This window comes from Eptesicus fuscus, chromosome 3 (genome assembly GCF_027574615.1).
Source record: "Eptesicus fuscus isolate TK198812 chromosome 3, DD_ASM_mEF_20220401, whole genome shotgun sequence".
Classification (NCBI taxonomy): Eukaryota; Metazoa; Chordata; class Mammalia; order Chiroptera; family Vespertilionidae; genus Eptesicus; species Eptesicus fuscus.
The window spans coordinates 37,070,075-37,092,315 of record NC_072475.1 but is presented as its reverse complement, the minus strand read 5'-3'; the positions used below and the strand labels follow the sequence as shown (position 1 = coordinate 37,092,315).

The following is a 22,241-nucleotide window of genomic DNA, read 5'->3' as shown; positions in this document are numbered from 1 at the left end:
GCCACTTCTCCTGCCCTGTTTCACTTTCCAGTCATAGGGCTCGACTGTTCTGAGTTGGCCTCCTAATTGTTGCTCCTCCCCATTACCAGATGTCGGGAACTTGCAGCTGACTAACTGGCTCCAGCAATTACACATCAGTCCCTGCCAGAATCTGAAAGGCCAGAGGGGAAGGGTTGGTGGGGCCTTATAAGAGGCAAACCATACCACCCCAGGTGGCAGTATGGGAGGACCAAAGGGGAGGAGACAGCCGCCTACCACTCTGGGGACCCAAGGAAGGACTTAACATATTAAAACACATAACTGTGTTGACTTATCCACTGACTCTTCAGAGCAGCCTACCCTCTGATCCTTTTTATTCTGGTGCTTCCTCTTTTTCCCAGGGTTTGATTTGTGTGGATGTTTATTTACTTATTTATTTGCCACACCCTGAGCATGGGTAGATCCCCATATGTGGATAATGTCGTAAAATGTATATGTGAGGAAAGTAGTGCTTATTTGGAACAAGCAGATGGATAAAGCAAACTGAGAACATCAGACATGTTCAAGGACAAACCACGTAACAGGAAGTAGCATGGGAAAGTGATTTTGAAACCAACGGTTGACCTGAAATCAGGAAACTGGGCCCTTTAGACCTGACTCTTTCAGTTATCAGCTCTGTAGTCCTGAGCAAATCAAGAACGTTTTCTTCAGGTGAATTCCCTCACCTCTAAAGAGTGGGTTGGATTATTTAACCTCTTGGTTCTCTTTCTTTACTAAGATTCTATTTTTTAAAAGGCAAATTCCATTGAATATGAGGTACTTACAACAACAGAAAAAATTCAAATGCAATGTAAGCTTAAATAACAAACAAGAAAACTTGAACTAAGAGCTCATTAGGTCCTTCCCCAAAGTACAAATAACTGCCATGGAATATTATATTGCAGCCAGCCAGGCATGATCTCGTCATCAGCCCTGAAGCATAGCAGCCTTCATCTTGGCCTCTCTGCCTTCCCGCCCACTCCCAGGACAATATCTGACCTGGATTACAAGGAAGACTTGGAATCTGCAACCTTATTACCTCGTAATGTGGCTAACCATTTCCAGAAACACAAATATTAAGCACAGCATGACAGGTCAACTTGAGTCAGCTGAGAAAAGATGCACACAAGAGCTGGTAGGGCCATGGAAACTTTGATTGAGAAACCTGAAACCTTTTGTCCACATCTTTCATTCTCTGGGCCACTCGTGGATTCAGACCAGAATTGTCTGAGCCTGGCCTGGAAGCAGCTGCACTCAATTAAAATGAGTTTGGCCAGCCTAGCAAAGAAGACTCAATCCCGCAAAGCAAGTGCCTAATAAGGCCCAAAGCACAGATTTGAAGAGTTAGAAGGACCTTAGCAATGATGTAGGACAAACCCTTATTTTATAGATAAGAAAAAGCCTCAAACACCCAGAAAGATACATCTCATGAGGTCTTGAAATATGAAATACTATTTTATACCAAAACTAGAGGCCTGGTGCACAGATTCGTGCACCAGTGGGGTCCCTCGGCCTGACCTGTGGGGATTGGGCCAAAACCAGCTCTCCAACATCCCCCGAGGGGTCCTGGATTGCGAGAGGGTGCAGGCCAGGCCAAGAGAACCCACCAGTACACAATCGGGGCCAGGGAGGGACTGCAGGAAGGATCCAGGGTGTGTCCGGCCTGTCTCACCCAGTCCCAATCAGCCAGACTCTAGCAGCAAGCTAACCTAAGGGGGGTTGGAGCATCTGCCTCCTGGTGGTCAGTGCATGTCATAGCGACTGGTTGAATAGTCAAATGGTTGGACACTTAGCATATTAGGCTTTTATTATATAGGATTGGAATCTTTCCTAATCTATAGCTTTGGTCCTTTGTTGGTGCTATCTTGATCACACACACAGTAAGTCCTCACTTAACATCGTTGATGAGTTCTGTAATGTTAGGAAAACTACATGTAACAAAAGCAATTTTACCACAGGCTATTGATTAAAAACAAGAGTTAAGTTCCTATGGCATCTCATCAACGTTATAACATAGTGACATTGGAAAAAACAACACTATTCCAGGATCTGCTCTAAAGAAAAACTGGAACTCCTGAATCACAACAATTAACTTTCCTCCTTACAAAACATTTCCATACAAAATCTCTGTTGAACCTCAAAAAAAAAAAAAAACCAACCCTGGGAAGGAGATAGTACTATTCTCTTTTAGAAATGAGAAAACCGAGGCCAAAATTATACAGCGAGGCAATGACAGAGCCAGGATTTGGATGGAAGTCTTATGTTTTCAAATTCCAGATCCTCTCCACCACCCCCAAAGTGGCAACCACGGAAGGCCAGGTAACAGAGCAAAGAACTCAAGAGTCTGTAAAATGATTTACCAAGGTAAACATACATACAGCACAAACTGGCCAAACCAGTTGTTTTCTTTCATCATCCATTCTGATGAGGAAGAACCAGTTGTTCAATATTTGAATATCAACCCTGTTATTACTGGCCAGCATGGTACTCACACATGGTAAGCAAGGTAAATACATACCCACCCACTGGGTTTTATCTCACCTCACCCAGTGGAAAACAGCTGAAATTCCACTTAGAAGATTACCCTCTACCTGTTAAAATAGTCTTTAAGCACCCCAGTACTTATTGACATCTATAGTATTGAAGGAAGAATCTGAAAGCTGGGCTTTTGACAGGAAGGGTAGAGAATAAGGTTCCTGGGGATCAGAGGTGGAAAAAGAAAAAAGAACCAACAAAGCTAGATGGAGGGACAAGAAAGACTCTGAACTGGGGCTCCCAGTCAGACACTAAAATTCACTGGCTTGTTTTTAGATGTCAGACTCAGTGGTTGATTTGGGTTTTTTCCTCATTACAATCCTATGAAATCCATATTACAGATGATAAACCCAGCCTCAAAGTCAATCTCTCCCACTTCACATTTTTGTCTTAGGCCAACCCTTCTATTTTCACTTCCTCAGTTATTCTCTAAAGTATTTATTGATACTTTACACACCACCCTGTGTAAGGTGCTGGGTAAATGTAGAGTGTCTTTCTTTATAGGTGGAAATGGAGACAGTGAGACTAGAAGATATGATCCAGTAAGGAGGACTGGCCAGCATTCTGAAAACCATATCTCATCTCACTGATTTTTTAAGTTTTTCTAAAGTCATAAGGAAATATAAATGCATAATAAATTGTTGTGCTGTCATTGGAAATGATAACTGTGTGTATTCATTTTTATTGACATTAAAACTTTTCATGATGCAGGATGAAGAGTATAATTCCACTAAAATGTGGAGGCACATATTAAAGCCCTCCAGTGACAACAAATAGGAAGACCTATTTTTATATATGTGTGGAAGTGTGTGTGTGTGTGTGTGTGTGTGTGTGTGTGTGTGTGTGTGTGTGTGTGTGTGTGTGAAGAAGAAATAGAGAGCATAAAATAGGAGAAAGAAAGCAGGAGGAGTTGGTGAAGAAAAGAAATATAATGTTATTAACCTTCCAAAAGGTTAACAACAGACATCTCTGGGCAGGAAAATAAGAATTTTTATTTATTTTTTCTTTTCTTATCTTCACTTCTGCACATTTATACAGTAAAACTAATGTGTTACTTGCAAATAGAAAACCACTGGAGTTAAGAAAAAAAGGTATTAGTTAAAGCTAGGTTCTCATTGAAGAAGAAGATGGATGGAAGAAAGTACTTTAATGTATCTAAGAGTCTTAGGGGGGCTGAGAGTCACAGCTTGATAACATGAGAAATGTTGCATACATTGTACTTTGGTGTAGAAAATACTGGGCTCTTCCCCTGCACTAATGAGGTAGGGAGAATTCCAGTGAAGGACAATCACCCAGGCAAAGGGAGAGAAACAAATTTGTGTTTACTCCTAAATAGGAAAATACACAAAACACACAAAAAGCCTTTAATCTTTTTCAAAAGCATACACATTATTATGTTATTAATTTTTAAAGAATATATAATGATAAAAGTGTAATATGCTAATTAGACCAGACATCCTTCCAGACAACCTTCCGGACAAAGCCAAGGCTGCGAGGGAAGCCTGGGTCCCAGGTGCCTATCAGAGGCCAGAGGGAAACCGGGGTCCCGGGTGCCAGAGGGAAGCCGGTGCCGGCAGCCAGGGGGAAGGAAGGCCTACTCTTGCACGAATTTCATGCATTGGGCCTCTAGTATCTTAATAAGGTTAGAGACAGTAGTGGCTGCTTATGTGAATATTACAGATTTTCTGAATACATCTCACTATGTAATCTATTCATAGATATTTGTTAAGTACCTATTATTTGCTTAGCACTCTACTATGCCCTGATCCAGTCATTCCTAAGACATTTCCTCGGGACTATTTAACCTATCTGAGGGGTAGGAGGGCACATAGCACTCAACCATATCTTAAGAAGCACCACCACACTCTAGAAAAAGAGTCCTCCAATGACAACAAATAGGAAGACCTATTTTTATTCCTTAAACTCCTGAGAAAAATAACTCATTGGCTGCAATGTACAGCACAAAAGGCAAATTAAAAACAAAACTAAGCATACACTGTAATGAAGAGCTACAACATTTGCTCTGTTTCTTTACTTCCTACTAGCTTGCGCCAATAGAGAGAAATGGATGACTGACTTCAGAGTATTTTATTAAATTAAAATTCCTTAGAACCAAAAAAGCATTCTGTTGATTATCCTGTACATTACCATAAAAGATAACATCTGGGAGCCAGTTTCTAGTCCTTGATTGATTTAGAATCCAGAGGATTGTAAGAAAGAAAAAGTTATCATTGAATAGTTTCCATTTCCCTGTGGTCACCTGTGTCTAATGAGTTCAATTTGGGGCTCCATCTAGTTTTTTCAGCATTGTACACCTGGGAGTTTTGCCACCAAATTATTTACAGTGGGGAGCCTCAAAATCACTTAGTGGTTCAAAACTTGAGTGGCTGTTTAAACGTACTCTTGATAAGAATGTCTCTCAGCAGGTAATACAATGCCTTGGGCTTAGTACGTATTTGGTAAATGTGTTAAATTAAATGAAATGGTTGATTTGGTCAGGCCTACAACGAATCGTTTACTGAGGGCTATGCCAAGATCTCAGGCGTTGAAAGAAAGAGAAATTAGAAATATTTATCTTAAATACATGTAAACTGTTGACAGTATTTAATTTGACAGGAGCCTAATTTAAATTAACTTGATAGAGGATGAAATTATTAGCAAAGCATAAGGAAAAGTGGGAAAAGAAAAGCGTGGAAAGGCCAGAGATATCCCTGGTTCTCAGGAACCACTGGAACCAGCCCCCAAACCGCCCACAATGCTGATTCTCTCTCCAGCTCTATTTCAGCTTCTCCCTGTGCTGACTTCATTCTCGCTCACTGCTACACTGACTTCCCCCATATGGAGGGGAACATGGATATGACCAGTCAAAAACATCTCATCCTATAGCTTCTATCTCTACAAAGGGTGAACTTGCCCCAGCTTCAGTAAGGAAAAACCCCGAGGAAGTTATTTCAATGACCCAACCAGATTCAAGTGCCCCCCCTCCATCAACCAATCCACATGTCTAGATGAGCAGGTAGTCCTTCTGCATCCCCATGATCGAGTGAGGAAAGGAGCCACAACCAAGGGCAGGAAGCTCTTCTTCCAGAAGGAAGGAGGGAGATACAGCGCAAAGTAGCAGGTGCTCGACAGATGTCTTTGTTATATTAGAATAAAGTGGCAGTGTGAATTCAAGCCTGCCACAGGTTATAAACGTGACTGCAACATGTTTACAGATCTTTAAAAAAACATTGTTATAATCAAAATGCAATAAACTACACGTACTTAAAATGTACAATGGGAAACATTTGATGTATATATACAACCATGAAACCATCACCACACCAAAAACATGAGCCCATCCATCATCTCCAAAGTTTCCCCCTGCCCCTTTCTAGGCCCTCTCTTTTACCTTCCTCCAAATTCCCCTAACATCTCAGTGCAATCAAAGATCTTTCTGTCACTGTAGTTTGCAGTTTCTAGAATGTTGTATGAATGGAGTCAAACAGTATGTACTCCTTCTTGTCTGATTTATTTCACTCAGCATAATTATTTTGATATTCACCCATGTTGTAGAATGTATCAATGGCTCATTGTCTTCATTGATGAGTAGGATTCCACTCTATAGTGCTGTAGACTGAATTGTGTCCCCAGTTTCCAAATCCATATGTTGAAACTCTGACCTCCAGTACTTCAGAATATGACTTTATTTGGAGATAGGGCCTTTAAAGAGGTAATTAAGTTAAAATAGGGTCATTAGATTGGTTCCTAACCCAATATGACTGGTTTTCTTAGAAGAGGAAGAGATTAAGATATACTGAGGACACCAAGGGTGTGTGTACACAGAGGAGTGGCCATGTGAGAACATGGCGAGGAGGCTGGTCCACCAGCAAGCCAAGGAGAAAAACCAAACCTTTCAACACCTTGATCTTGGACTTCAGGCCTCCAGAGCTGTGAGAAATGAATTTCTGTTATTTAGCCACCAGCTCTATGGTATTTTGTGATGGCAACCCTAGCAAACTAATACATGTAGATTTGCTATAATTTACTAGTATTTGTTACCCTCTTGATGAGCATTTGATTTGTTTCTAGTTTGGCTTTATTACAAATAAAACTACTATAAAAATCATGAGAAAATATTTGTGCAGATATAAGCTATCATCTCTCTGGGTAAATACCTAGGACTTAAGCCTGGATCACACGGTGTTATAATAAACCACCAAACAGTTTCAAAAGGGGTGCTATTATTTTACATTCTGTATTTTACACTATTTTAAATATGGTAGCATATGAGAGTTCCAGTTGCTCCATATCCTTGCCAAAACTTAGATAGGCAATTTTTTAATTTAGTCATCCTAATAGGCATATGATAGCACCTTGTTGTGGCTTAAATTGGCCTTTCCCTAATGACTAATGAATTGACACGTTTTTCACATGCTTACTTACCATCCCTATTTCTGTGATGAGGTGTTTTACAGTTCTCAAGTCATTTCTTTATTGGCATAACAATTTTTTATTGGATGCTTGGCATTGCAAATTTTACCTTTTAAAAAATGATTATTTGTGTATTCCTACAAATATTTTTGAATTTGGGTCTGGGTTGCAGGTAAATTACATGGAAAAGTTTAATCCTGTTGGATCTTGCTTTCAATTCTGTGAGGTAGGACTAGAGCAACAGGTAGTCTCAGGCTATTGTGCCCTCCTATTAACCCTTTGCACTCGCTTGCTTTTTTATCGATTCCTTTATTCTAATGCTAACCTTGTCGAGTCACACTCAACATCCGAGTGCAAAAGGTTAAGGCAAACCCCTTCTGAGTACTTCAGAGGTCCCATGTCTTATGAGGTTTTCTACTCTGTTTGAAATAGAACTTGTTACCCTCTTGATGGGCATTTGGTTTTTTACCCTCTTGATGAGCATTTGCCTACATTAGCTCCAGAGAGTGTTTCCTCTGATTCTTTTGAATGGTTTTTCCCTCTGTCTCCATGGTGTCCTCAAATGCATGTGTGAATCAGTGCTCAACAACATGCTTCAGGGGGTTTTGTCCCTTCCAAAGTCCTATCTAACCTTGTACACTTCTGTGAAGGCTAGCCGCCTTGGCCTCCTCAGCTGCCCAGCTCTGTCTCCTCCACTCAGAAAAGCTTACAAGCCCCTCCTGGGTCCCCACTCTCTAAACAAGGCCTGGAAATTCTCTCCAGGCAATAAACCGGGGCCATTGCAGAACTGGCCTCATTTGTTTGCCATCTCTCAGGGATCACTGTTCTCCATTGCCTGATAATTCAATGTCTTAAAAAACAGTTACATATTTGGAGTGGGGTTTTTTTAATTGTTAGAGTTTAAATGGCAAATACAGTCCCAGTTATTCTGTTTTTCTGGAAATATATATATTTTTCATATATATATGAAAAAGTTATTTGTAATACAACTAGAAGACTTTATATCTGCCTGCAGTCCAAGGTCTCTGTCATGTGAAATTTCTGTATTGGTTAAAACAGGGATTGGCAAACTTTTTCTGTAAAGAGACAGTAAGTATTTTATACTTCTTGGGTCACATATGGTGTCTATTGCATATTTTTAGCAACCCTTTAAAGGTATCAAAAAATTTTAAAACCATTCTCACGGTTTGTGCAAAAAAAGCCATGAGCTGGATTTGACCCGGGGGCCATAGTTTGTTGACCTCTGAATTAAGATAAAGTAGCTTCTGTGAAAACAAACCCCAAATCTTAGTGTATGATGACAACAAGCATTTGTTTCTCACACGTGTCCAAAATAGGTATTCTTGATTAGTAGGCATCTATTCTTACTCTCCCAGTCATGGCTCAGTGACACAGAGGTCTTCTATCTGGTCCTCCTTCATTGTCTCACAAAGCTTCCAAGATTGCCACTGTGGCAGAAAGAATATGGAGAGCTGCATGTGGGAGGTTCCTGTAAGTCCCTGTGGTTATACATTACTTTGTTCGGAACACGTTCAAATCAGCACGTCTAACTGCAAGAGAGGCTGGGAAACCTCATTTTGCCGTGTGCCCAAGAGGAAGAGGAAATAGACTTGGGTAACAGCTAGCTAATCTTCATTACAATGTCCAAGGATTTGAAGTAGCCATGCCCCAATTATCTAAAATATACATATCCTTTGCCAGGATATTATTCAACCCGTTGGTACCATGTATAACATGCCAGATGAGTTTCAATCGTTCTATGATAATTACAGCCTATTAGTCTTTCATCTTCCTCTGTGTTCCCAGCTCCTCAACACAAGATTCACATTCCTGCAAGAGTCATCATGACACATTCAGGCTTGGAAGCCCCACCCTCTCTCTCTCACTTCCCTTGTCACTCCATCTAAGAAGCTATTATGGAAAATGGGCCTCTGCCAAGCTCATGCCTTTCCTTAATGGCAGGATTTCTAAAAGAACTAAGATCTTCTTGCCATAACCATTTTTCCATCCTATCTTGCTGCCTCTCCCCAAAATATTGAGATGGCCACTAACTGATTTGTGCTCTTTTTGAGGGAATAAGTTTTATTTTACAGCTAGTAGCCCTGCGCATGAATCTGTGCACCAGTAGTTCTCTGCAGGGCCTGGCCGTTCCGTGTCTGCTGCCTAGAGGCTCTCTGTGGCCCAGAGGCCCATCTGTGCCCTGGCCTGGCACGGAACGCTTGCCTCGTTGCCGTGGCGACAAAGTAAGCATTCCACCACACCGCTCACACTGCCCACTCTCAGTGACCGTCCCCCTCCCCCAGGACTGGGGACTCCAGCAGGGCTGAGAGGACTGGGTGCTGCCATCTTGTGACTATGGGCACCGCCATCTTTGTGATGGAGTGACAGGTAATTTGCATATTACCCTTTTATTAGATAGGATATTCTTTTTATTACTAGTGTCTAGAACACAGCTAAGTACTCAAAAAGATTTTCTATATAAATTAATTTTACACCTAACAATGATTGGTCCATTAAATTCCTAACCATTAAAGATACGCCAGTCTTCACTTTGAGAATCAATCATCCCTCCCATTAATTCAAATTCCCTAATAATTCTCCCACCTCCACTGGGACCTTCCTATGATGCACCTTGTTATCAGCTCTGAATTATTCGGGTGTATAATTATATTAGTGCACATTATTAAAACAATGAGCATTTCCATTTGACTGGAGCAGAGAAGGCATGAAAACAAATAGTATTTCATTAGTTAACTTATTTTAAAAAGAAACTCTGATGATAGCAAGGGGTCTCTTGAGAGCTGTAGATAAGATTGACTCAATCCCAATCCACCTCCAACACACTTACTCCCCCACCCCCATTCAACTTTGTAAGATGCAAAGCCCTTTTAAACTTTCTGCTAATTCAGGAGAGTTTATGTTCTCTTGCCAACTCCTCTCCCCACCTCCTGGTTCCTGTATCCAGTAGCAGGACAATGTCTCTGCTTTGCCCCCTCAACCCAGATGTGTTCAGTCCCTTCACCGTTTCACACACTCCTAAACACACCAGATCCAATCAGAGATGAATTTGACATAAAGGTGATAAGCTTATGATGATGCTTAAACTTCAGAGCCTCTCACTTATGCAAGCCCCTTCCAAGAGTCTGTTCCTATTTGCTTTATTTGCAACTTTGTGCTCTTTTTCAGAATGAGTTTTCTGAAACTGTAGAACCTTCCGGCCTCTCAGAACCTGGCTCCACTCACACCAAGCACTCCTGGATATTGAAACAGCAGTTCAGGAATTAGAACTTACTGATTTGACCTAGAGGCGATCTCAAGCCTCCTTGTTGGCTCCCCTCCTTCTTTCCTCTATTTCCCTTTCATGCCTTATTCCCCATTTATTTTTTCTTTCTTCTCGGGAGAGAATAAAAGCTTTTCCTAATCTAATAGTTAGAAACTTTTATTGCTCGAACATGCCCTCCACCTCCCAAGGTCTCTCAGTTGCCACCCCAAACAGCTTATAATCATATTTTTTCCAAACAAATTCTTCACCACTCATTACACAAATATCTACTGAGGAGCTTTAGGCTGTACAGCACTATACGGAGGGCATAATTGTGAGAGCCTAGCTCCAGTCCTGGCTCTGACCTATTAGCTATTTGACCATAGACAAGACACAAACTCGTGGAGCCTGTGTTTTCGTCTATAAAATAGGACAGTTGGACCAGATATGTTTTGAATATAAGCTCCTTCAGGGCAGGACGCTGTCTTACTCACTCTCTGGCATATAGTAGGTATTTGGTTAATATCTATTGACTGATTAACTTTATATAAAAATAATACCAACATCACAAACACATTTCAATGATTAAATGGGAAATGAGATACATACAGAAAGCCCAAAAAGGACTCAGTGAATGAACTTGGTAGTCAGCTTCAAATATCTCATACTCTAGCTCAGGGGTGGGGAACATCTGGCCCTGGGCCATATAATGCCCTCAAAATCATTTGGTCTGGCCCTGGCCAAAGCATTGGGGGTGAGTTTATTAAATGTTTAACCTAATTAATACAGCAGGCTAATTCTTAAACTGACAATTTTGTATGGCCCTCAAATGATGTTATAAATATCCAAATGGCCCTTAGCAGAAAAAAGGTTCCCCACCCCTGCCTAGCTAAAGAGAAACTGAATAAAGTGCAAGAATCTCTAGAAGGGATGCAAAGATGATAGAAATGTAGGCTGTATTTTGCCTTCAAGTCTTTTTTATTTTTTTACTATATTTTATTGTTGATAATATTACAGATATCTTCCATTTCCCCCCCTTTACCACCCTCCTCCCAGCCCCTATCCATATCCCCCAGGTCTTCACTACCCTATTGCCCGTGTCCATGGGCTATGCATATCCTATATAATTAAAGCCTAATATGCAAATCAACTGAACGGCAGAACGAATGGTGGAACAACCAGTCGCTATGATGTGCACTGACCACGGAGGGCAGGTGTTCAATGCAGGAGCCGCCCCCAGCCCACAGGCCCCAGGCCAGCCAAGGCAGGTGCCAGCGGGGGCCCCCTGATTGCCCCGCCAGTCGCTCCACAGATCAGCCCTGATTGCCGGCCAGGTCTAGGGACCCTACCCATGCACAAATTTTGTGCACCAGACCTCTAGTCTATATATATAAAAGCCTAAGTGACCGAACGACTGAATGACCGGTCAACTGGTTGCTATGACATGCACTGACCACCAGGGGACAGATGCTCAATGCAGGAGCTGCCCCCTGGTGGTCAGTGCACTCCCACAACCAACCTCCCATGGCCCCTCCCCCTGGCCAACCTCCTGGGACCCCAATTGGCAGCCAGGCCGAGGGATACACTAGGCCTCTAGTAAGTACATAAGTTCTTTGGTTTATCTCTTCTATAACAAAATAATATCTACTGCCTAAGAAACCCTGAGATAATTTGTCATCATCACCTGAAATATCAGTTGGGAAGTCTAAACTGAAACTAAGGCAACATAATAGGAAAAACAAGATGATCATTTTGAAACAAAACCCCCCATAAATACTTGGTATCCAAATAATAGTATTCTTTTTCTAAATTTGTTTTTAAAAATTAGAGCATTTAACAGGTTTCTATTTAAAGTGTAGCAACACACACACATTCATTTTTACCAATAAATCTTCCTGCAGCTATTTCCATCTCCCAGTGGTGGTATATGATTTATCTTTGGAGGAAGTCTGCTATTTTACTTGGGAAAATGTTTTAATGAGACTTTTGGCTATGCTTATAAAAAGGCTGCAGAGGCCTAGAGGGAGAAGTTGAACCAGAAGAGCTAAATTTCCCAGTAGAATGAACTGGGGACAAAGATGGTTAGGATGTTAATTTGGGGCCTACTCTGAGGGCACCAGAGGCAGGAGACTTAGCCCCGAGGTTTTAATGTGAAAATACCTGAGAAAGGTGACTTTAACTGAAGCTGTAAATAGGCCCTAACAACACAGCATTAGCCTAAGGCTTAAGGAGGTAGCTGGCCATGATAGGATCCAATAATATGCCATCTCGGGCTTGCCAAGCAGAGATGTCCTAGATCTACTTTCTGGTTTGTATCTTTCCTGGACCCTGGAAGCCTTTAGTTCAGTGTATTACATACAACAGGGGCAAGGAAGCCTTGGGACCATGCTTGGGACAAAGAAGGACAAGTAAAGAACATCTTTATGAGGTGCCAAGAGGTAACTTAAACCGAGCTTCTCAAGCTTTACTATGGGTATAAGCCTTGGGGAGCTCACTGAATTCAGATTCTGATTCAGAAGGTTGGCGTGAGGCCAGGAAATGCCTACCCACTGGTGGGGTGGGGTACATTGAGTAACAAGAATCTATAGAATTGAGTCTGGAGCAGCAGCTCAGAGGTATGGGAGGCGGCAGGATGATCAGGACATGAAAGCACTCTCCAGGAATCCTTAGCTACTCCTTAGGGAATTAAATCACTTACGTAAGGGGACTCAATGTTGAAAACCTGGCACTGGGATTACATAAGTCTTTCCATAATTTTTTTTTTTAAGCTTCAGTGCGTACTACTGCTTATCTATGGGCAAATAAGCAAAATCAAAAACCAAAAGGCAGCAATCATACATTAATAGAAAAACTATAGTTATGTTGGTAGCTTGGGTTCTTTTCCTACTTAGGGTCATGGTTTTATAATGCATGCATATAAAATAGTCATATTTCCTGACTTTGAAATTATTTATAGCTTATCTAATAGAATCAAGTGCATCACCATATCACTGTACTCCATAAATAGCATCAAAACTTCCCTATATTCTGTGCCCTGAAGGCATTGTAGCATTTTAGGTCATGGTGGGTATTTACATTCCTGGGAACTACAGAGTTTTAATGTTTTCACAACTTCTTATCTAATAGTGTGGGCAGCATATGTAATTATAAACACTGTAAATATATTCAGTGTGGATTTACTTAAGTCACGTAACTTAGAGATTTTAAATTTCACCTGTTAACCTAGACCTATCCTCTCAGAAATGCATTGCTATCTTCACAGAAGAAAAGCACCACTGATGTACCAGCACCACCGAAAATCACTCCCATTTCACCCCATCAGCACTGCTCCTTCGACCAGTCCCAAGCCTGACCGAGTTGGTAAGCAGTCCCCTGGAAAGTGAAACACACACTAAGAAAGAATGCCCATCTCTGAAGGAAAGCGTAGACGTTTGCATAGATATCATGCAGCATGCGCTGCCAAAAAAAATTAGAGAGTTTTCAAAAGCCAGGCACATAATTTGCTGTTTGCTATGCAATTGACTCTTTTCTATAAAAATATAAACTGGTGGACCAACTGTTCATCATTAAATTGCTTTATTTTGGATGGGATTAGTCAGTTTAAATAAAAACAGAATCTTAGTTGGCAAAACCCTTCAAGGTTATCTAACTCAAGCACTGAGTTGATATTAGAGTGCCAAGGAGTCTCTGGCCAATCATTGTAATAATGAGTGGTCTGGTCCACTTTGGGGCAGATCTATTAGGAGGCTCTCCTAAGTAAAAGCGAAATCTGGCTTCCTGTGTTTTCTATGCATTGATTCAAGTCCGACCCCTTCTGGACCTTTGAAACAATTTTAATCTTTCTTTCACATGATGGCATTTCAGATATTTCAAAATACTGTCATCTTTTTCCTGCCCTTTGGTTTTCTCCTTTATGTTGTAATAGTTCCTTTTAAGGTCATTGAACTGAGTCTCGAATGGCACTGTGTTAAATCCTTTGTAATCCTGCTTATTATATCCATAGCCTCTACTATGGAATGGGTAAAGTGATTCCAAACACTGGTTCCTTAAGGTGTTAAGTTGTGTGTGTGTGTGTGTGTGTGCGTGTGTGTGTATGTGTGTGTGTGCGTGTGTGTGTATGGGGGCTGAGGGAGAGGAGAAGATTCCATGGTCAAATAAGCTCTATATGCAAACTCTAAGCTAAATAAAAAGTCAAATAGACTTCTTTGTTGTAGGAATTCTTAGTCTTTAATATGCTAGTAGTCATTGTGAACCTCCAAAAAAAGGAAATAATGATAAGTATTTCCCAAATATACAACTATGTGACTTTTTTTAAAACAGTGACATTTGAAAAGCATAATGACTTTCAAGTTGAACAGTCCTGAATCCATATTCAACATTTTCACTTCCTTTGTGACCTTGGGAAATTTCTTAGCCTCTCATAAACTCGTGTTTCTACTTTTATAGCACTTGGATAATAATGCCTATCTCCCAGGTTGTTGGGAGAACTAGAGATACAGTACGTAACACACCTTACATGGTATCTAGCCCAAGGTTAGTGCTCATAAATGGTAGTAATTATTATATTGCCACATGTTCCAATGAATTAAAAGTTCTTTTCAAATTAATTATATTAAATACAACTATTTCCAAATGCGTAGAATAAAGAAAATTTCTCTGAGTGTTTGCATAATAGTCTTGCTTCATACTTCCTTAAAGGAAAAACACACCCAAATATCTCCACCTCCTCGAAGCAATAAAATAAACACATGTTGCAAAGAATGCTGGGATTGGTATAAAGGGAAGAGGAGGAAATTTGGGCAGCCTTTGAGGGCTATGTATGTTGGATCAGTACCAGAGGTTGCCTCCCCAATTGCAGTATCAACCCATTCTTTGGAAATGAGAAACAAATAAAATAGAGTTGCCATGTTTACCAAGTACAAATATGTACTTCCCAAACTCTCTGGGAGTTACTGTAATTTAAAATGGGTACTGTTGTTCTTGGGCAGAGTGAAAATTAGAGTTAGAGGCATGAAAACCTGGTGGATCAATCTTATCAATAAATAATAGCTACCTTATTGGTATGCAGTGATTAAAGGAAATAGTATGTACACTAGTACAATGCTGAGAACTGAAGAAATCAACTATTGTCACCATCATTATTATCATCACCACCATCAGCGAAGAGAAGCACTCACGTTGTGGAGGTGGGTAGGGAGTTGGAACTTGATCCCATCCCACAGTGTGGAAAGGCAGAGCCACCAGGGCGGGAAAAGTCCTGGCTGAGGGTCAGTTCCAGGGCTGACTCCTGTTTAATCGTGTGACTTTGAACATGAATTTCTGTCTGTGAGGTTGTCAGTTTCCTCTCCATCAGTCTTTCTAGTTCTGATATTCTGACAACAAAAATCATGTGTGCCCAGGTACTGATTGTAAAGATGGTGATTGGCGTGTTGGGATCGGAGAGGCAAATATTGATGACAAAGAGGAGGGAGGAGAACTCAGCATGGCTCACTATGGGCTATTCCTCCTCAGCACAGGAGCTCCGAGTGGGAAAGAAGAGATGCTGGGAAAGACCTGCCCAAAGCAAGATGCCCACACGGGATGTCCTCTTGGGCGCTACTCTGAATCACAATGCATGAGTTGACAGCATTTTGTTTAAGTCTATGCAATTTTTCTGGTCTTAGCCAGGGAGCTAACTATTGGAGCCCAATAGTAGGACAGTGAAGAACATAAGCATATGCTTTGCAGTGATAGGACCCAGTCCCTGAAAGGTTGCAAGATAAAAATATGTCCCAAATATTGCATAGGGTATAGTTGTACTAACCATTTTTCACCGTTTATCTAAAATTCAACTAGACACCTTTTCATTTTATTTGCTAAATTTGAGAGCCCTGAGTTGCAGGGTTAGCTGCTCATAAAACAACACAGTGTATACAGAGCTGTTTTACACAATGGACAGAGAGAAATGAATCTGACCACTGGGAATTGTGTGTGGGACCAGCTCCTTGTATACACACTTGACTTGCACTTCTGGAAGCATCAGTTTTATTTGATAACTTGTCAAGGTCAGAGCATCCTTGGATGTGGCATTTGAAGGCATGTGCTGAAATAAAATAAAATGGTTTTTCTTCTCTGCTCATGTGAACAGCATAGTTAATAACTGAGTAAGTGTTTGGCATTAAACTGATGTGGATCCAAATCCCAGATTGTTGGTGACTTAGTACGTGGCCTTAACGAAGATATATGCATTTTGCAAGAAGGGGACAATAGCATCTGCTTCATAGGGCATTCCTAATGAGATTACCAATGTATCCCATGCACAATAGGTAGTAAACACTCAACAAGGGTCACTGAGATGATTTTATGGTTTTATGTATTAATTCACTCATCTTGTGAGAATTTGACAGAATAAATGCATTCAGTTTTACGCCCGTTTGTTCCCAAAGTGGATGATATAGATGAGATATACATGCCATGTTCAGGATGGAGAAATTGTTAAGGGCAGGTGATAATGAGGTTAAGGAAGCAGCTGTGGTCATGGATGGAGCACTCAGAATTTCCCAGAGCAACTTGTTTCTACATTTGGAGACGATAAAGGAAATATCTGGATTTCCAAACCAGCTTGCAGCAATAGAGGGGGAGGAAAGCTAGCCTCCACTCATTTCTCCCTTGATTCTTCTAGGGAAAGACCACCTCCTACTTTACCTTTAGAGTAAAAAATACTTTATGAATTTGGTAGGTGCTGCTTCATTGCCCTCCATTACTTTTGACAACTGTAATACAAATCTCTGTCCATAAACTAAAAATAAAAAAAAAAAAAAAAAAGGTAATTTTATTTTTCCATATACCTACCTATTTCTGTTCCTGAGTCCCATTCTGTGGAATACTAGAAACTTAATCCTGGTCACTCAGAGTTTTGTCCCTGCCCCTTCATCCCCAACTGATGCATCTAAATTGTGTCCAGGGATCCTAAAATGCTCAACAGGAAGGTGGGGGAGGGGGGCTTCTGGGTCCTCATCTGTGCCTTTGGGCCCCCCTCTGGCACTTTCCTCACCTCGCTCCTCTGCAGGCCGTGGTCCACTTCAGCTATTTGCTCAGAAGATTATAAAACTACAGGCATAGCAAAGAAGTGATTTGATGTTAATTGAATATCGATAAAGGAGGAGGGGGAAAGTTTTGAGTTAATTAGGCACTTAGTTGCTAAGGTAACTTTTCTCCCAGTTGGAAAGAAATTGTCTCAGGATTAGAGCCAGTCTTTCGAGGAAGAGATATACTATCAGCTTTTCTCTTTCAGTCTTTGACAGAGTTGGAATAATCAAAGCAAGGTGGGATGCAAGGAAGAGGGTCCAGGAGGAAGAGGCAGTGAGGAGCTTCCCAGGGCAGAATGACATCAGCCTCAAGAAAAAGCGAGGGCTGTCTTCCAGGGGGACCCAGGTCCTTAGTGAGGTCCCAGGAACAGCTGAGTGAGGAAGCCACTGGGCCATGAACCTGGATGAATTCAACCACAAGAGAAAGGGCTACAAGCATGTTTAACACTCCACTTACAAGTGCCTCCCAAGAAAGCTGAGGGGAAATGCTGAGCACTGTTACAGGTGAGAGAAAATAGAGGTTTTCAAGAGGACAGAAAAGGAGATAAAGTTATATTAGGTTGAGAGGATGTTTATAGATTAAAGAAATGATACTACTTCACGCTCCTTCTTAAAATGTACATGTTTAATCTTGATCTCTGCTGCAACAAAAAATTACTAGCACTGTTATTTTAGTGATATATTTTATGGAAAAGTTAAATTTTGCCGACTCATGTGCCATTTCTGTCCCCTGAGTTAACTTTGTCTAAAAGACTATAACCAATGGATGCAAGACACTGGGGGGGTGAAGGCATGTATGGGAATGGGGTGGGGGGGGCAACTGGGGGATATGGACACATATGTAATACCTTAAACAATAAAATAAAATAAAATAAAGTAAATAAAAACAAAAAAAGACTACATTCACTGGGCCTTTTTACCAGTTAGCAGGCTCCCCTGCCATTGATGATAGCTACCAAAATTATAGCTACTATGGATAGAAGGAAACAATCTGCCTTGAGTTTTTGATCCTGTTTTGGAAGCCCTCAAACCCCAGAACTCTCCCCTCAACATGAGAAGGGCAGTCCAGACCAGACCCCCCACCCAATGTGTTCATTCAGGGCTGCAGGACATGTCAGTTACTGACCAAAGTGTTAGCTGCCTTGAACAGAACCCTATATATCCAAGCACCTACTACACATCTCTTCTTGGATATATTAATGTCACTTCAAAGGAAGCTGCTCTGACAATGTGCCCTCCCCAAACTGCATTGTCGCCCAGGGCTCCCTCTCTCAGTGGTATCTCTTAGCCTTTCCTGGCCACACACACACACACACACACACACACACACACACACACACACACATCATCCTTGGCAAGGTTCTCACCATGGCCAATCAACCACAGATTTCTATTTTGTTTTATCCTCCAAATATTTGTTGAAATTTGCCTTCTTCTTTGGATCTCCAGCTCTACCTCCCCACGGCCATCTCTCACCTGCTAGAGCATCCCATGTGACCCACGCACCCTCCTCCAGTCTGCTTTGTCCCCATCTGTTCGCCACATTCCAGCTGAAATAATCCATGTGACATGTAAATCACATGAGATCACTGTCAGCTTAAACCGTTAAAGGCCTCCTGGTTCTCTGAGGATCAGGCTACAAATGGCCGAAGTTGATCTCGAAGCCCTGCACAGCCTCTCAAGCATTAGTTATCCTTGTCACACCCCGCTGCTTTCTCTACTCCAGCCGCACTAGTCCTGCCTGCGTTCTTCTCTGGGGCATTTACACGTGCTGAATGCTCTGCCTGAACCTGCTCTTCCCTCTCCTCTGCATCTAGGCAACTCTTCCTCAGCCCAAGCACACGTACCCCAGAACCTGGCCAGGCCCAACCCCCATGGAATGAGACATTGGAGCAGCCTATCTCCCTGCACTAGAGCCCTTCTCCCAGAATTCTTCCCCTAAATTGCTTGACTAAATGCCTGTCTGCCCACTTGAGTGAAGTCATCAACTCTATTATTGGTTGCACTGAGTCCCCACAAAAAAAGATGCTAAGGTTCTAATCCCCCAGGACCTTTAAATGTGCCTTATTGGAGACTAGGGTCTTTGCAGATCTAAGCAAGTTAAGATACGGTCATAGAGTTGGCCTCAATCCAGGTTGCACAGAGACACCAGCATATGGGGAGAACACCCGGAAGACAGACAGAGGGAGGAGGCCATTGAAGATGGAGACAGAGGTTGAAGCTATGCTACCACAAGCCCGGAACATCTGGGGCTACCAGATGCTGGAAGAGGCAAGAAAAGGTATTTCCGTAGAGGCCTTGGAGGCAGCATGGCCATGAAACAACTTGATTTTAGACATCTAGCTTCCAGAAATGTGAGAGAATACATTTTAAGCCACCCAGTTTGTGGGGCTTTGTTACCACTACCCTAGGAAACTAATACTGACTCTGAGCCACACAGGGACAGGGGCCTTATGCATTTTTACTCACCAGTGCCCTCAAACCTCCAGCACAGTGCCTGGTCATGTTATCCCTTTCTGCAGAATTAATCTTCAAATAGAAAAAGTGGCTTTCACAATGACCTGGGAAGCCTCTAAGCAGTATCCTCACCCTCCCACAGTGTCCAGGGTTCACTCACACCGCTCTGAAATGTTTTCATAAAAGAAAGAATGATTCCCTCCCATACACAGTTTCTACAGCCAGGATTACCTGAGTCATCTGGGCAGAACTCCCTTCTGTCCCTGAATTATCTGAGTGGTTGCGTCACTGTCTGCTTGTCTTTGGTTGCATAGATATCTAAGCTCTGCATGTAGGTGTGGTCATGGGTTAGAGGCCAGAGAAGACGAAATGCATGGCCCCAAAGTGTGTACCCACAAAAAGGAGTCTGTTTAGATTAATCTGAAATTCAGCCCACAGAGTTCGTTAGAAACATCTCTAAACAATCAGTTACCTAGTGCTGAGCACCGAGAGACGATGGTGCCATCTTTGTCTTTAAATCGAATCAGAAAGAGAAAACACAGGCGTGGCCAACCCAGGACGATGCCAGGGGTGCCGGGCTTATGGCACCAAGCAGACATCCTATAATCAAGTTCAGAAGTCAGGACACCTGGAGAAATCTATGACATATTGGGTTTAAAAAACAAAAAGAAAAGAAGAAATTATGGTACAGTATTTTACTATGAGCCTCTTATATATATATATATATATAAATGTTTAAATCGGAAGAAAACAAAGCTCCAACACATGTGCCTATATGTTTATCTAATCCCCCAAAAATAAAATTAAGTATCTGATGATATGGGAGGGTGTAGAGGTAACTTAAGAAGACTTTTCATTGCTATCTTAGATGTATCTGTATGATTTGAATTGTTAAAATGAGAGACAATTCATTTTCTAATTCAAGTGACTGAAATTTAAAAACCACCACCAACAAAAAAAGTAAAATATTTTTTAAGTATGCGAGTGATGGTTATGGCTCTGCCAATCCCTCTATTATTTTCTCAGGGAAGAATAATTAAGTTGAGGGAGACCCTCATGTTCTCTGTGGGGGGCCTTTCTGCAAACAGGAACTTTCCAGCACATGGGTTGCTGAGAAACCAGTGATTTGGGTTCCATCTGCTCCACCCCTAAAATAAACACATAAATAATACATTTGGTGCCAAAAGAAAACCCTATCGCCCTGACTCAGAGGCTTGCGTTCAGCAGAAGGCTGCCAACATGCAGCATTTAGGTGGCTGGGGAGGGTGAATGAAGTCTTGGTGTATCTGATAATGCCAAGTGTGAGGAATTAGTCAGAGCTGGGCTTGCAAGCACCAGCATTTTTAATGATTTATTGAATTTCTTTTAAGGTCACTGGTTTATGATTTGCCATTTTAAAAATGCACTGCAAAAAAAAATAGATGTGTATTTTTCTTTACAGGAACTGAATCGTTTTCTAAATGCATTTTTTAAGAGGAGAAAATCAGTACAAATAGCCACGGCCAGCACACCCCACATCCAACCTAATCACATGACCTGCAGCCCAGATAAACAGCTTTCTGAATGTTATGGGTAGAAATACGGTTTTCAGAAGGAACAGGGATCATTCATGGGCAGACAGTTGGATTAACTTGCAGCATTACTTCTGTTGTGTAATTTTACCGCTGGGACTATTATTTCAATTCCAGTGTACTGGAAATTCAGAGTTAGCCTAATCAGTCATCTGACTCACGGGACCTGCAAATGCATGTTTTCATATTCTAAGGTGCCCTCGTGCCATTCACATGTTTCCTTGGTAGTGAGAGTCACAGGTAGAAAACATGAGAGTTAATAAAAAAAGAGCTGCCGAGTGCTACCTCCAGAAGCCCAGCTCTCAGCCAGGAATTCCTGACTGAGAACCAGATTCTTCCCAACAGTGTTATCCCCCATCTAAGTAAGGTAGCACAAAAGTCATACAGGAAGTCAGAGAACATGGCAAAAGCCATAACTTCTGACTCCCAGTAAAAGCTCCCCTAGACCAGGCTGCCTTCTAAGATGAATTAATGGATTTATTACTTAAACTAGAGGCTCGGTGCACAAAATTCATGCACAGGAAGGAGGTATCCCTCAGCCTGGCCTGCACCCTCTCCAATCTGAGACCCCTTGGGGAATGTCCGATCCCACATTTAGGCCTGATCCCACACCAGCAGGACTTCCCTCTCACAATACGGGACTGCTGGCTCCTAACCACTCACCTGCCTGCCTGATTGCCCCTAACCACTTCTGCCTGCCAGCCTGATCACCCTCTAACTGCTCCCCTGCTGGCCTGATTGATGCCTAACTGCTCCTCTACTGGCCTAATTGCCCTCAATTGCCCTCCCCTGCTGGCCTGACGGCCCCCAACTGCCTTCCCCCGCTGGCCTGGTCGCCCCTAACTGCCCTCCCCTGCAGGCCTGTTCACTCCCAACTGCCCTCCCCTGCTGGCCTGATCACCCATAACTGCCCTCCCC

At 41.9% G+C, this 22,241-nt stretch overlaps 1 long non-coding RNA gene across 1 annotated transcript in view; it reads left to right on the top strand.

Moving 5' to 3' along the window:
• The first annotated feature begins 9,245 nt into the window (after positions 1–9,245).
• LOC129147806 (uncharacterized) overlaps positions 9,246–22,241 on the top strand; it is a 33,221-nt gene continuing 20,225 nt past the window's right edge. The window contains exons 1-2 of the long non-coding RNA XR_008555018.1: positions 9,246–9,354; positions 13,491–13,588. This is a non-coding gene — a long non-coding RNA (uncharacterized LOC129147806). The remainder of the gene's footprint in view (positions 9,355–13,490; positions 13,589–22,241) is intronic.